The following is a 12,011-nucleotide window of genomic DNA, read 5'->3' as shown; positions in this document are numbered from 1 at the left end:
TTGTAGATTTCACTCCATTTGTTGTTATTTTGAAATATTGTCTATATTCCCTGTGTTGTACAGTATATTCTTGTAGCTTATTCATTTTATACATAGTAGTTTGTGCCTCTTAACGGGTAGGGGGTTCTTTTTGGGGCAATGCAAATTTTCAAAAATTGATTGTGATGATGGTTGCACAACTATGTGAATATACTAAAAATCATTGAACTATGTACTTTAAATGGGTGAATTTTATGATATGTGAATTATACCTCAATAAAGCTTTTATTAAAAAAATTGAGGACCCAGAAGAGTATTTGTTTATTTGGATTTTACATAGTAAACCCACATAACCTATTAATAACCTATAATATAGTAACCTATTACATGTTAACATAAACAAATAACATAACACATTTTTATGAAAAAAATAACAATTTTCCAGACTTCCTTGGTGGTGCAGTGGTTAAGAATCCGCCTGCCAATGCAGGGGACACAGGTTCAAGCCCGGGTCTGGGAAGATCCCACATGCCACGGAGCAACTAAGCCCGTGCATCACAACTACTGAGCCTGCGCTCTAGAGCCCATGTGCCACAGCTGCTGAAGCCCGCACACCTTGAGTCCGGGCTCCGCAACAAGAGAAGCCACTGCAATGAGAAGCCAGCGCACCACAACGAAGAGTAGCTCCCTCTCGCCGCAAGTAGAGATAGACCATGGGCAGCAACGAGGACCCAACGCAGCCAAAAAAAAAAAAAAAAGAAAAATTTCCAAAACAAAGAAAATACCTAGTGAGAGTAGAGTTATTGTTTTACATTTTTATCAATCTCTTTAATGTCTGACTTAATAGACAATAGCTGGATTCTCATATTGGTTGTTTGGCTGAGATATATGAAGAAAGTTCTAATCTCATACAGATATAGTTGGAAAAAAGTAAAGTATTTTAATAGCCTTTTTAAATTTTAATTTAATTTTTTTTATACAGCAGGTTCTTACGAGTTATCTATTTTATACATTTTAGTGTATATATGTCAGTTCCAATCTCCTAATTCATCACACCACCGCCACCACTCCCCCCTCCTTCCCCCCAGGTGTCCATACGTTTGTTCTCTACATCTGTGTCTCTATTTCTGCCTTGCAAACCAATTCATCTGTACCATTTTTCTAGATTCCACATATATGTGTTTATATACGACATTTGTTTTTCTCTTTCTGGCTTACTTCACTCTGTATGACAGTCTCTAGGTCCATCCACATCTCTACAAATGACCGTTCCTTTTTATGGCTGAGTAATATTCCATTGTATGTATGTATCACCTCTTCTTTATCCATTCATCTGTCGATGGCATTTAGGTTGCTTCCATTACCTGGCTATTGTAAATAGTGCTGCAATGAACACTGGGGTACATGTGTCTTTTTTCCTTTTTTTTTAGGATTTTTCATATGTTGACATTCATTTTTTTTAACATTTTTATTGGAGTATAATTGCTTTTCAATGTTGTGTTAGTTTCTGCTGTATAACAAAGTGAATCAGCTTAGGCTTCCATGGTGGCACAGTGGTTATGAATCTGCCTGCCAATGCAGGGGACACAGGTTTGAGCCCTGGTCCGGGAAGATCCCACATGCCACAGAGCAACTAAGCCCATGCGCCACAACTACTGAGCCTGTGCTCTAGAGCTCACAAGCCACAACTACTGAGCCCACGTGCCACAACTACTGAGCCCACATGCCACAACTACTGAGCCTGCGCACCTAGAGCCCATGCTCTGCAACAAGAGAAGCCACTGCAATGGCTTCTCGCAAAGCCCACGCACCACAAGGAAGAGTAGCCCCCACTCGCCACAACTAGAGAAAGCCTGCACACAGCAAGAAGACCCAACACAACCAAAAAGAAATAAATAAAATAAATGTATTTTAAAAATATTTTTAAAAACAAGTGAATCAGCTATATGTATACATACTTCCCCATACCCCCTACCTCTTGTGCCTCCTTCCCACCCTCCCTATCCCACCCCTCTAGGTGGTCACAAAGCACTGAGCTGATCTCCCTGTGCTATGCAGCTGCTTCACACTAGCTATCTACCTTACGTTTGGTAGTGTATATATGTCCATGCCTCTCTCTCGCTTTGTCCCAGCTTACCCTTGCCCCTCTCCGTGTCCTCAGGTCCATTCTCTGTCTTCATCTTTATTCCTGTCCTGCCCCTAGTTCATGAGAACCTTTTTTTTTTTTAAGATTCCATATATATGTGTTAGTGTACAATATTTGTTTTTCTCTTTCTGACTTACTTCACTCTGTATGACAGACTCTAGGTCCATCCACCTCACTACAAATAACTCAATTTCATTTCATTTTATGACTGAGTAATATTCCATTGTATATATGTGCCACATCTTCTTTATCCATTCATCTGTTGATAAGACACTTAGGTTGTTTCCATGTCCTGGCTATTGTAAATAGCGCAGCAGTGAACATTGTGGTACATGACTCTTTTTGAATTATGGTTTTCTTGGGGTATATGCCCAGTGGTGGGATTGCTGGTAATTCTATTTTTAGTTTTTTGAGGAACCTCCATATTGTTCTCCATACTGGCTATATCAATTTACATTCCCACCAACAGTGCAAGAGGGTTCCCTTTTCTCCACACCCTCTTCAGCATTTGTTGTTTGTAGATTTTCTGATGATGCCCATTCTAACCGGTGTGAGGTGATACCTCATTGTAGTTTTTTTTTTTTTTTTTTTTTGTGGTATGCGGGCCTCTCACTGTTGTGGCCTCTCCCGTTGCGGAGCATAGGCTCCGGACGCGCAGGCCCAGCAGCCATGGCTCATGGGCCCAGCCACTCTGCGGCATGTGGGGTCTTCCCAGACTGGGGCATGAACCCGTGTCCCCTGCAATGGCAGGCGGACTCTCAACCACTGCGCCACCCTCATTGTAGTTTTGATTTGCATTTCTCTAATAATGAGTGACGTTGAGCAGCTTTTCATGTGGTTCTTGGCCATCTGTATGTCTTCTTTGGAGAAATGTCTATTTAGGTCTTCTGCCCATTTTTTGATTGCTTTTTTTTTTTAATATTGAGCTGCATGAGCTGTTTATATATTTTGGAGATTAATCCTTTGTCCATTGATCCGTTTGAAAGTATTTTCTCCCATTCTGAGGGTTGTCTTTTCGTCTTGTATATAGTTTCCTTTGCTGTGCAAAAGCTTTTAATTTTTTGGAGATTAATCCTTTGTCCATTGATCCGTTTGCAAGTATTTTCTCTCATTCTGAGGGTTGTCTTTTCGTCTTGTATATAGTTTCCTTTGCTGTGCAAAAGCTTTTAAGTTTCATTAGGTCCCATTTGTTTATTTTTGTTTTTATTTCCATTACTCTAGGAGGTGGGTCAAAAAAGATCTTGCTATGATTTATGTCAAAGAGTGTTCTTCCTACGTTTTCCTTTAAGAGTTTTATAGTGTCTGGCCTTACATTTAGGTCTTTAATACATTTTGAGTTTATTTTTGTGTATGGTGTTAGGGAGTGTTCTAAGTTCATTCGTTTACATGTAGCTGTCCAGTTTTCCCAGCACCACTTATTGAAGAGACTGTCTCTTCTCCAGTGTATATTCTTGCCTCCTTTGTCATAGATTAGTGGACCATAGGTGCGTGGGTTTATCTCTGGGCTTTCTATCCTCTTCCATTGATCTGTATTTCTGTTTTTGTGCCAGTACCATATTGTCTTGGTTACTGTAGCTTTGTATTATAGTCTGAAGTCAGGGAGTCTGATTCCTCCAGTTCCATTTTTTCCCCTTAAGATTGCTTTGGCTATTCGGGGTCCTTTGTATTTCCATACAAATTTTAAGATTATTTGTTCTAGTTCTGTAAAAAATGCCATTGGTAATTTGATAGGGATTGCATTGAATCTGTAGATTGCTTTGGGTGGTATAGTCCTTTTCACAATGTTGATTCTTCCAATCCAAGAACATGGTATATCTCTCCATCTGTTGGTATCATCTTTGATTTCTTTCATCAGTGTCTTATAGTTTTCTGTATACAGGTCTTTTGTCTCCCTAGGTAGGTTTATTCCTAGGTATTGTATTCTTTTGGTTGCAATGGTAAATGGGAGTGTTTCCTTAATTTCTCTTCCAGATTTTTCATCATTAGTGTATAGGAATGCAACAGCTTTCTGTGCATTAATTTTGTATCCTGCAACTTTACCAAGTTCATTGATTAGCTCTAGTAGTTTTCTGGTGGCATCTTTAGGATTCTCTATGTATAGTAACATGTCATCTGCAAACAGTGACAGTTATACTTCTTCTTTTCCAATTTGTATTCCTTTTATTTGTTTTTCTTCTCTGATTGCCAAGGCTAGGACTTCCAAAACTGCTGAATAATAGCGGTGAGTGTGGACATCCTTGTCTTGTTCCTGATCTTAGAGGAAATGCTTTCAGTTTTTCACCATTGAGAATGATGTTTGCTATGGGTTTGTCATATATGGCCTTTTTAAGTTGAGGTAGGTTCCCTCTCTGCCCACTTTCTGGAGAGTTTTTTTATCATAAATGGGTGTTGAATTTTGTCAAAAGCTTTTTCTGCATCTATTGAGATGATCATACGGTTTTTATTCTTCAGTTTGTTAATATGGTGTATCACATTGATTGACTTGCATATATTGAAGAATCCTTGCATCCCTGTGATGAATCCCACTTGATCATGGTGTACGATCCTTTTAATGTGTTGTTGGATTCTGTTTGCTAGTATTTTGATGAGGATTTTTGCATCTATATTCATCAGTGATATTGGTCTGTAATTTTCTTTTTTTGGAGTATCTTTGTCTGGTTTTGGTATCAGGGTGATGGTGGCCTCATAGAATGAGTTTGGGAGTGTTCCTTCCTCCACAATTTTTTGGAAGAGTTTGAGAAGGATGGGTGTTAGCTCTTCTCTAAATATTTGATAGAATTCACCTGTGAAGCCATCTGGTCCTGGACTTTTGTTTGTTGGAAGAGTTTTAATCACAGTGTCAATTTCATTACTTGTGATTGGTCTGTTCATATTTTCTATTTCTTCCTGGTTCAGTCTTAGAAGGTTATAGCTAAGAATTTGTCCCTTTCTTCCAGGTTGTCCATTTTATTGGCATAGAGTTGCTTTTAGTAGTCTCTTGTGATGCTTTGTATTTCTGCAGTGTCCATTGTAACTTCTATTTCTTTTCTAATTTTATTGATTTGAGTTCTCTCCCTCTTTTTCTTGATGAGTCTAGCTAAAGTTTTATCAATTTTGTTTTTCTTCTTAGAGAATCAGCTTTTAGTTTTATTGATCTTTGCTATTGTTTCCTTTGTTTCTATTTCATTTATTTCTGCTCTTGTCTTTATGATTTCTTTCCTTCTACTAACTTTGAGTTTTGTTTGTTTTTCTTTCTCTAGTTCCTTTAGGTGTAAATTTAGATTGTTTATTTGAGATGTTTCTTGTTTCTTGAGGTAGGATGCTATTGCTATAAACTTCCCTCTTAGAACTGCTTTTGCTGCATCCCATAGGTTTTGGATCATCATGTTTTCATTGTCATTTGTCTCTAGGTATTTTTTGATTTCCTCTTTTTTTTTTTTTTTGTGGTATGTGGGCCTCTCACTGTTGTGGCCTCTCCCATTGCGGAGCCCAGGCTCCAGACACGCAGGCTCAGCAGCCATGGCTCACAGGCCCAGCTGCTCCGCGGCATGTGGGATCTTCCCAGAATGGGGCACAAACCCGTGTCCCCTGCATCAGCAGGCGGACTCTCAACCAGTGCACCACGAGGGAAGCCCTGATTTCCTCTTTGATTCCTCCAGTGATCTCTTGGTTATTTAGTAATGTATTGTTTAGCCTCCATGTGTTTGTGTTTTTTACATTTTTTTCCCTGTAATTTATTGCTAATCTCATAGTGTTGTTGTCAGAAAATATGCTTGATATGATTTCAATTTTTCTTAAATTTTCCGAGGCTTGATTTGTGACCCAAGATGTTTTCTATCCTGGAGAATATTCCATGTGCACTTGAGAAGAAAGTGTAATCTGCTGTTTTTGGATGGAATGTCCTATAAATATCAATTAAATCTATCTGGTCTATTGTGTCATTTAAAGCTTGTGTTTTCCTTATTAATTTTCTGTCTGGATGATCTGTCCATTGGTGTAAGTGAGGTGAAAGTCCCCCACTATTACTGTGTTACTGTCGATTTCCTCCTTTTTGTTGTTTTTTGTTTTTTTGAAGATGCAAACATTGTTTTTAATGTAATAATAGTAATAATTAAATTATATACCTGTGACTTCTTGTAAGAAATGCAAACATGGTTGATTACTTCCAGAAATGCTTATTGAAACAGCCAGTGGGGTCTATCCTTCATAGTTCCTTGTGTTTGTGTCTGCTCCATAATTATATAACACCCGTGCACAAAGCACATCATCCCTAAGGGCAGACAAATGTAAAGGAGTCTGTCCATCTTCTAAGCGACCCAAGTTTGTGTCTGCTCCTCTCTGAAGGAACATTCGGCAATAAGAGTGATTGCTTTTTATCACAGCATATCGCAACAGGAAACCCTTCTGAATGTTGATGTTGGCATTGTGGCCCAGGAGTATTTTCACACAGCTTGACATCTCTTGGATAATGGTGAGCTGAAGTGGCCTTGTACCTTTATCATTGAGCTGGTCAACCTCAGCCTTGAACTCCAGTAGGAGTGTCCAGATTCCGGTGTCAGTGAGCTCTTTCTTAACCTTTAGTGCATTTTCAGAGGCAGCAACAAAATACAGCAGCAGAAATGTGATCCCATGAATTAGATGCTTAAACTTCAATCTGACAGATTGTCTTTATGGAGGATACTGGTCAGAGGCTCTCTGCTGCTTCTCTGGTGGGTGGGTAGCCCCGTTCCTGCTCTCTCGCTTCCCCTAGCCACTTCAAACCTGTCTTCTCAGCTGCTGCTTCTCTTACTTCTTTCAGCCTCCTCCTCCACACTCACCAACTTCTCGATTGAAGAAACAGCCCAGGCAGGGCCGGACACGGGTGTCCTTGATCCTTCATGATGCCTCACAGCCCCAGCCCTGCGAGCATCTAGACTGCTGAGCAGACTGGAGGTGGCAGTCCTGGCCTACGGGCAGCCTCAGGGCAGGGGTGCAGGGAGGAAGTCCGGGCTCGGGTTGGGGGGCAGTCCCGTCTGAGGGCTTGGGAGCAGGGGGCTGCTGCATTCCGGGCTGGAGTCTCCCAGATACAGGGGGACATGGGAGGTCTTGGGGCAGCAAGGTCCTGGGTCATTCACTGTCTGATGTGCCAGCCGCGGGGAATCCAGGCAGGGGACTTTTGGGATGCACTTTGCACTGGACCACCCCTGCACTCTCCCTTCAGCACTTTGGGGTCACTGGGATGGGACCAAGCCTTTAGCAGCCAATCAGCAGCTGCACTGGAGCCTGAGGGTGGAGCCGTAAACCAGGTCAGGGGTGGGTGGGGGTGGGGGGTGGAGGCGACTTGGTTGGTTACCTCCTTCCCTCCTCCTTACCCCAGCAGCCCCCACCCCTTGCTTGCGGTCCAATTTCCTCTTTTATAGCTGTTAGCATTTGCCTTATGTATTGAGGTGCTCCTGTGTTGGATGCATATATATTTATAATTGTTAAAACGTCTTGGATTGATCCCTTAATCATTATTTAGTGTCCTTCCTTATCTCTTGTAACATTCTTTATTTTTAAAGTCTACTTTATCGATATGAGTATTGCTACTCCAGCTTTCTTTTGATTTCCATTTGCATGGAATATCTTTTTCCATCCCCTCACTTTCAGTCTGTATGTGTCCTACGTCTGAAGTGGGTCTCTTGTAGACAGCATATACATGGGTCTTGTTTTTGTATCCATTCAGCAAGCCTGTGTCTTTTGGCTAGAGCATTTAATCCATTCACATTTAAGGTAATTATCGATATGTATGTTCCTATTACCATTTTCTTAATTGTTATGGGTTTGTTTTTGTAGGTCCCTTTCTTCTCTTGTGTTTCCCACTTAGAGAAGTTCCTTTAGCATTTGTGGTAGAGCTGGTTTGGTGGTGCTGAATTCTTTTAGCTTTTGTTTGTCTGTAAAGCTTTTGATTTCTCCATTGAATCTGAATGAGATCCTTGCCGAGTAATCTTGGTTTTAGGTTCTTCCCTTTCATCACTTTAAATATATCATGCCACTTCCTTCTGTCTTGTAGAGTTTCTGCTGAGAAATCAGCTGTTAACCTTATGGGAGTTCCCTTGTATGCTATTTGTCATTTTTCCCTTGTTGCTTTTAATAATTTTTCTTTGTCCTTAATTTTTGCAATTTGATTACTGTGTGTTTTGGCCTGTTTCTCCTTGGGTTTATCCTGCTGGGACTCTTTTTGCTTCCTGTACTTGGGTGACTATTTCCTTTACCATGTTAGGGAGGTTTTCAACTATAATCTCTTCAAATATTTTCTCAGGTCCTTGCTCTCTCTCTTCTCCTTCTGGGACCCCTATAATACGAATGTTGTTGCATTTAATGTTGTCCCAGAGGTCTCTTAGGCTATCTTCATTTCTTTTCATTCTTTTTTCTTTATTCTGTTCTGTGGCAGTGAGTTCCACCATTCTGTCTTCCAGGTCACTTATCCGTTCTTCTGCCTCAGTTATTCTGCTATTGATTCCTTCTAGTATAGTTTTCATTTCAGTTATTGTATTGTTCATCTCTGTTTGTTTGTTCTTTAATTCTTCTAGGTCTTTGTTAAACACTTCTTGCATCTTCTCAATCTTTGCCTCCATTCTTTTTCCAAGGTCCTGGATAATCTTCACTATCATTATTCTGAACTCTCTTTCTAGAAGGTTGCCTATCTCCACTTCATGTAGTTGTTTTCCTGGGGTTTTATCTTGTTCCTTTGTCTGGAACATGTTTCTCTGCCATCTCATTTTGTCTAACTTTCTGTTTTTTAGACATTCATCATTTTGTGATATGCAGCAGAAGTGCTTTATGCATACTTCCTATTTTTGACACAGCATTTTTAAAAGATATGTTCACAATCGTCAAGCTTTAATATAATTAATAATTTTTATTTCCTAATCAAGAACACTTTTAAGTGAAACTGAACTCCCTCCAAGTGTATGGCAGTGAGAAATACAAATACAAATGACCACTAGTACAGTTTGGTACTACTGCCTTGTTTTCTGTCAAGGTGCAAAGAGTTTACCCACCATTACTTCAGTACAAATGTCAACATGATGGTGAAAAAAGGCAAACAAAGGCTTAATATTATTATGAAACTCATTTTGGTCTCCAAGTTACCTTGAAAGCTTGGGGGATCTTCAGGGGTTTATGGATCACATGTTGAAAACCTCTCATGTAATGCCTCTCCCAAAGTCATGCATCTAGTAAGGAGTGGACCACTTCTTGAAACTAGGGCCTATTGACTCCCCATCTAATAGTTTCTCCATTATATCACAGAATGCCAAAATGAATGATACAGATATAAAGTATAATGTGCACTCATATTAAAACCAAATAATTAAATACATGCACCGAATGTTTGTAGCAGCACTATTTACAATAGCCAAGATATGGAAGCAATCAAAATGCCCATCAACAGATAATGGACAAAGAAGATATAGCATATATATACAAAGGAATATTACTCAGACATAAAAAAGAATGAAATTCTGCCATTTGCAGTAACATGGATGGACCTAGAGAATATTATGCTTAGTGAAATAAGTCAGACAGAGAAATACAAACACTGTATGATATCACTTATGTGTAATCTAAAAAATAATACTAATGAATTATTAGAAACAGACTCACAGGTATAGAAAACAAACTAGTGGTTAGCAAAGGGGAAAGGGAAGAGGAGAGTGGAAAGTTAGGTATGGGGTTAAGAGACACCAACTACTATGTATAAAATAGATAAACAACAAGGATATATTGTGTAGCACAGGGAATTACAGCCATTACCTTATAATAATTTTTTAAATAAATTGATTTATTTTATTTTTATTTATTTTTGGCTGCGTTGGGACTTTGCTGCTCCACACAGGCTTTTTCTAGTTGCAGCGAGCAGGGCTACTCTTCATTGTGGTGTGCAGGCTTCTCACTGAGGTGTCTTCTTTTGTTGTGGAGCGTGGGCTTAGTTGCTCTGTGGCATGAGGGATCTTCCCGGACCAGGGCTTGAACCTGTGTCCCCTGCATTGGCAGGTGGACTCTCAACCACTGCACCACCAGGAAGCCCTATAATAACTTTCAATGGAGTATAATCTGTAAAAATACTGAATCACTATGCTGTACCTCTGAAACTAATGTAATATTGTAAATCAACCATACTTCAATAAAACATCATCACCATCATAAATTTCTACCAGAGCCCTAGTTAGAAATGCAATTAGTGGTTAACAACCAGATATGATCATTTTAAGCTCATCTAGTCCAGGTCATAAAAAATAGCTTAAATAGATGTGCTTAAAACCATGAAGAGATGGGATATAGCTAGACAATCATCAAAGAGACAAGGTGGACATCCATTCCACAGACTGAAAATTACAAAATTTAACCTCTGTCACCATTGGAAAGGGCTTTCATGTACTCAAAATCGTAGAGTCTTAAAACTAGGTGGAACCTAAGAGGTAATCTCATCCATTACCATGACCCATACAGGACCCTCCTCACAGCATCTCCAGAAGTTGGATGAATCTGGTGAGGAGTGGCTTACCCCTCTCAAGACCTTGTAACAGCTGTCCTTGTGTCTCATTTTTCTTATGGGGTCCCCATACATATGCAGTTAAATTTGATTTTCTCCTGCTAATATGTCTCATGTCAGTTTAATTCTTAGACAAACAGAAGAACCTAGAAAGGGAAGAGGAAAAAGTTTTTCCTTTCTCAGCATTACTCTTTCTCCACTGATGGAGCCCTTCTTGTGTCCCAGGCACTATGACATTTAATTCCCAGAATAACCCTGTGAAGTAGATACCATCAACAGCCACCCCTCCTTTTTTAAGGCATTATGGGTTGAGGATTTTTGGTAATCGTATACAGCTGTGTAACTACCACCCCAATAGTGATATAGAACAGTTCTCTCACACTAAATTTTCCCTCGTGCCCTTTTGCAGTCACATATGTAATTTTTAAAAATAATTTTGTACATACTATTTTTTAATCTGAATGTTTCTCTTAACAAGATGTATTAAACATCTTTTGATGGTAATTAATATAGTTTTACAAGATAATCTTAATGTCTGCACAGCAGTCCATTAAATGAATGTTTCATAATTTATTTAACCAATGTCCTTTTTTCAGATATCTATTTTTTACACCATCCTGCTCCCTCTTCCTGGAAATTAACTTGTTACTTGTCTTACAGTAGTCTAGTTTGCTTGCTTTTTTCTTATCTCATACTTAGTCTAGGTTTTGCTAGATTTGCTAACTCTGTGTCCTCTTTAAGGAGGACACAGTTAAGTGTTGGTACATCCCAAGATTCTGTTGCTGAATCTTCTTACTCTGTAATCCTTTCCCAGGTGATCAACCGTGCACCTCATATTGGGACTTGAACCCATGTTCCGGGACTCAAACCCAGCCAAAGCCCACAATCTTCCGACTGAGATCACACACCTGGTTTCAGGACTAAAGGAAGCTCAGGTTCTTGATATCTCATCATGGAAAGAATTCAGTGAGAGACAAAGTGATAGGTAAGAAGTGGATTTATTTAGAGAGGAACACACTCCACAGAGTGTGGGCCATCTCAGAAGGTGAGAAAGGCACCAGGGTACTGGGGTTGTCAGTTTTTATAGGGGTGGGTAATTTCATAGCCTAATGAGTGCGAGGAGTGGTCCAACTATTTGGCGGGGGAAGGGACGGAGATTTCCAGAAATTGTGCCACTGCCCACTTTTTGATCCTTATGGATCTTTGGAACTGTCAGGGCGCCTGTGGGTGTGTCATTTAGCTTGCTGATGTGTTACAGTGAGTGTATACTGAGGCTCAAGGTTTAGTGGAAGTCGACTTGTCCGCCATCTTGGAACCATTTGGTTTTAATCAGTTTATGTCACATCCTCGGGGGTATGTTATTCTTTCAAAGGTTGTGCCCTGCCCCCTTCC

General features: G+C 39.8%; 1 pseudogene; it reads right to left on the bottom strand.

Annotated features, from left to right (window-relative positions):
• Positions 1-6,220: 6,220 nt before the first annotated feature.
• LOC116741226 lies at positions 6,221-9,605 on the bottom strand (annotated as a pseudogene).
• Between the last annotated feature and the right edge of the window lie 2,406 nt (positions 9,606-12,011).

Source organism: Phocoena sinus, chromosome 16, assembly GCF_008692025.1.
Source record: "Phocoena sinus isolate mPhoSin1 chromosome 16, mPhoSin1.pri, whole genome shotgun sequence".
Taxonomy (NCBI): Eukaryota; Metazoa; Chordata; class Mammalia; order Artiodactyla; family Phocoenidae; genus Phocoena; species Phocoena sinus.
This window is presented reverse-complemented; position numbering and strand designations above follow the sequence as displayed.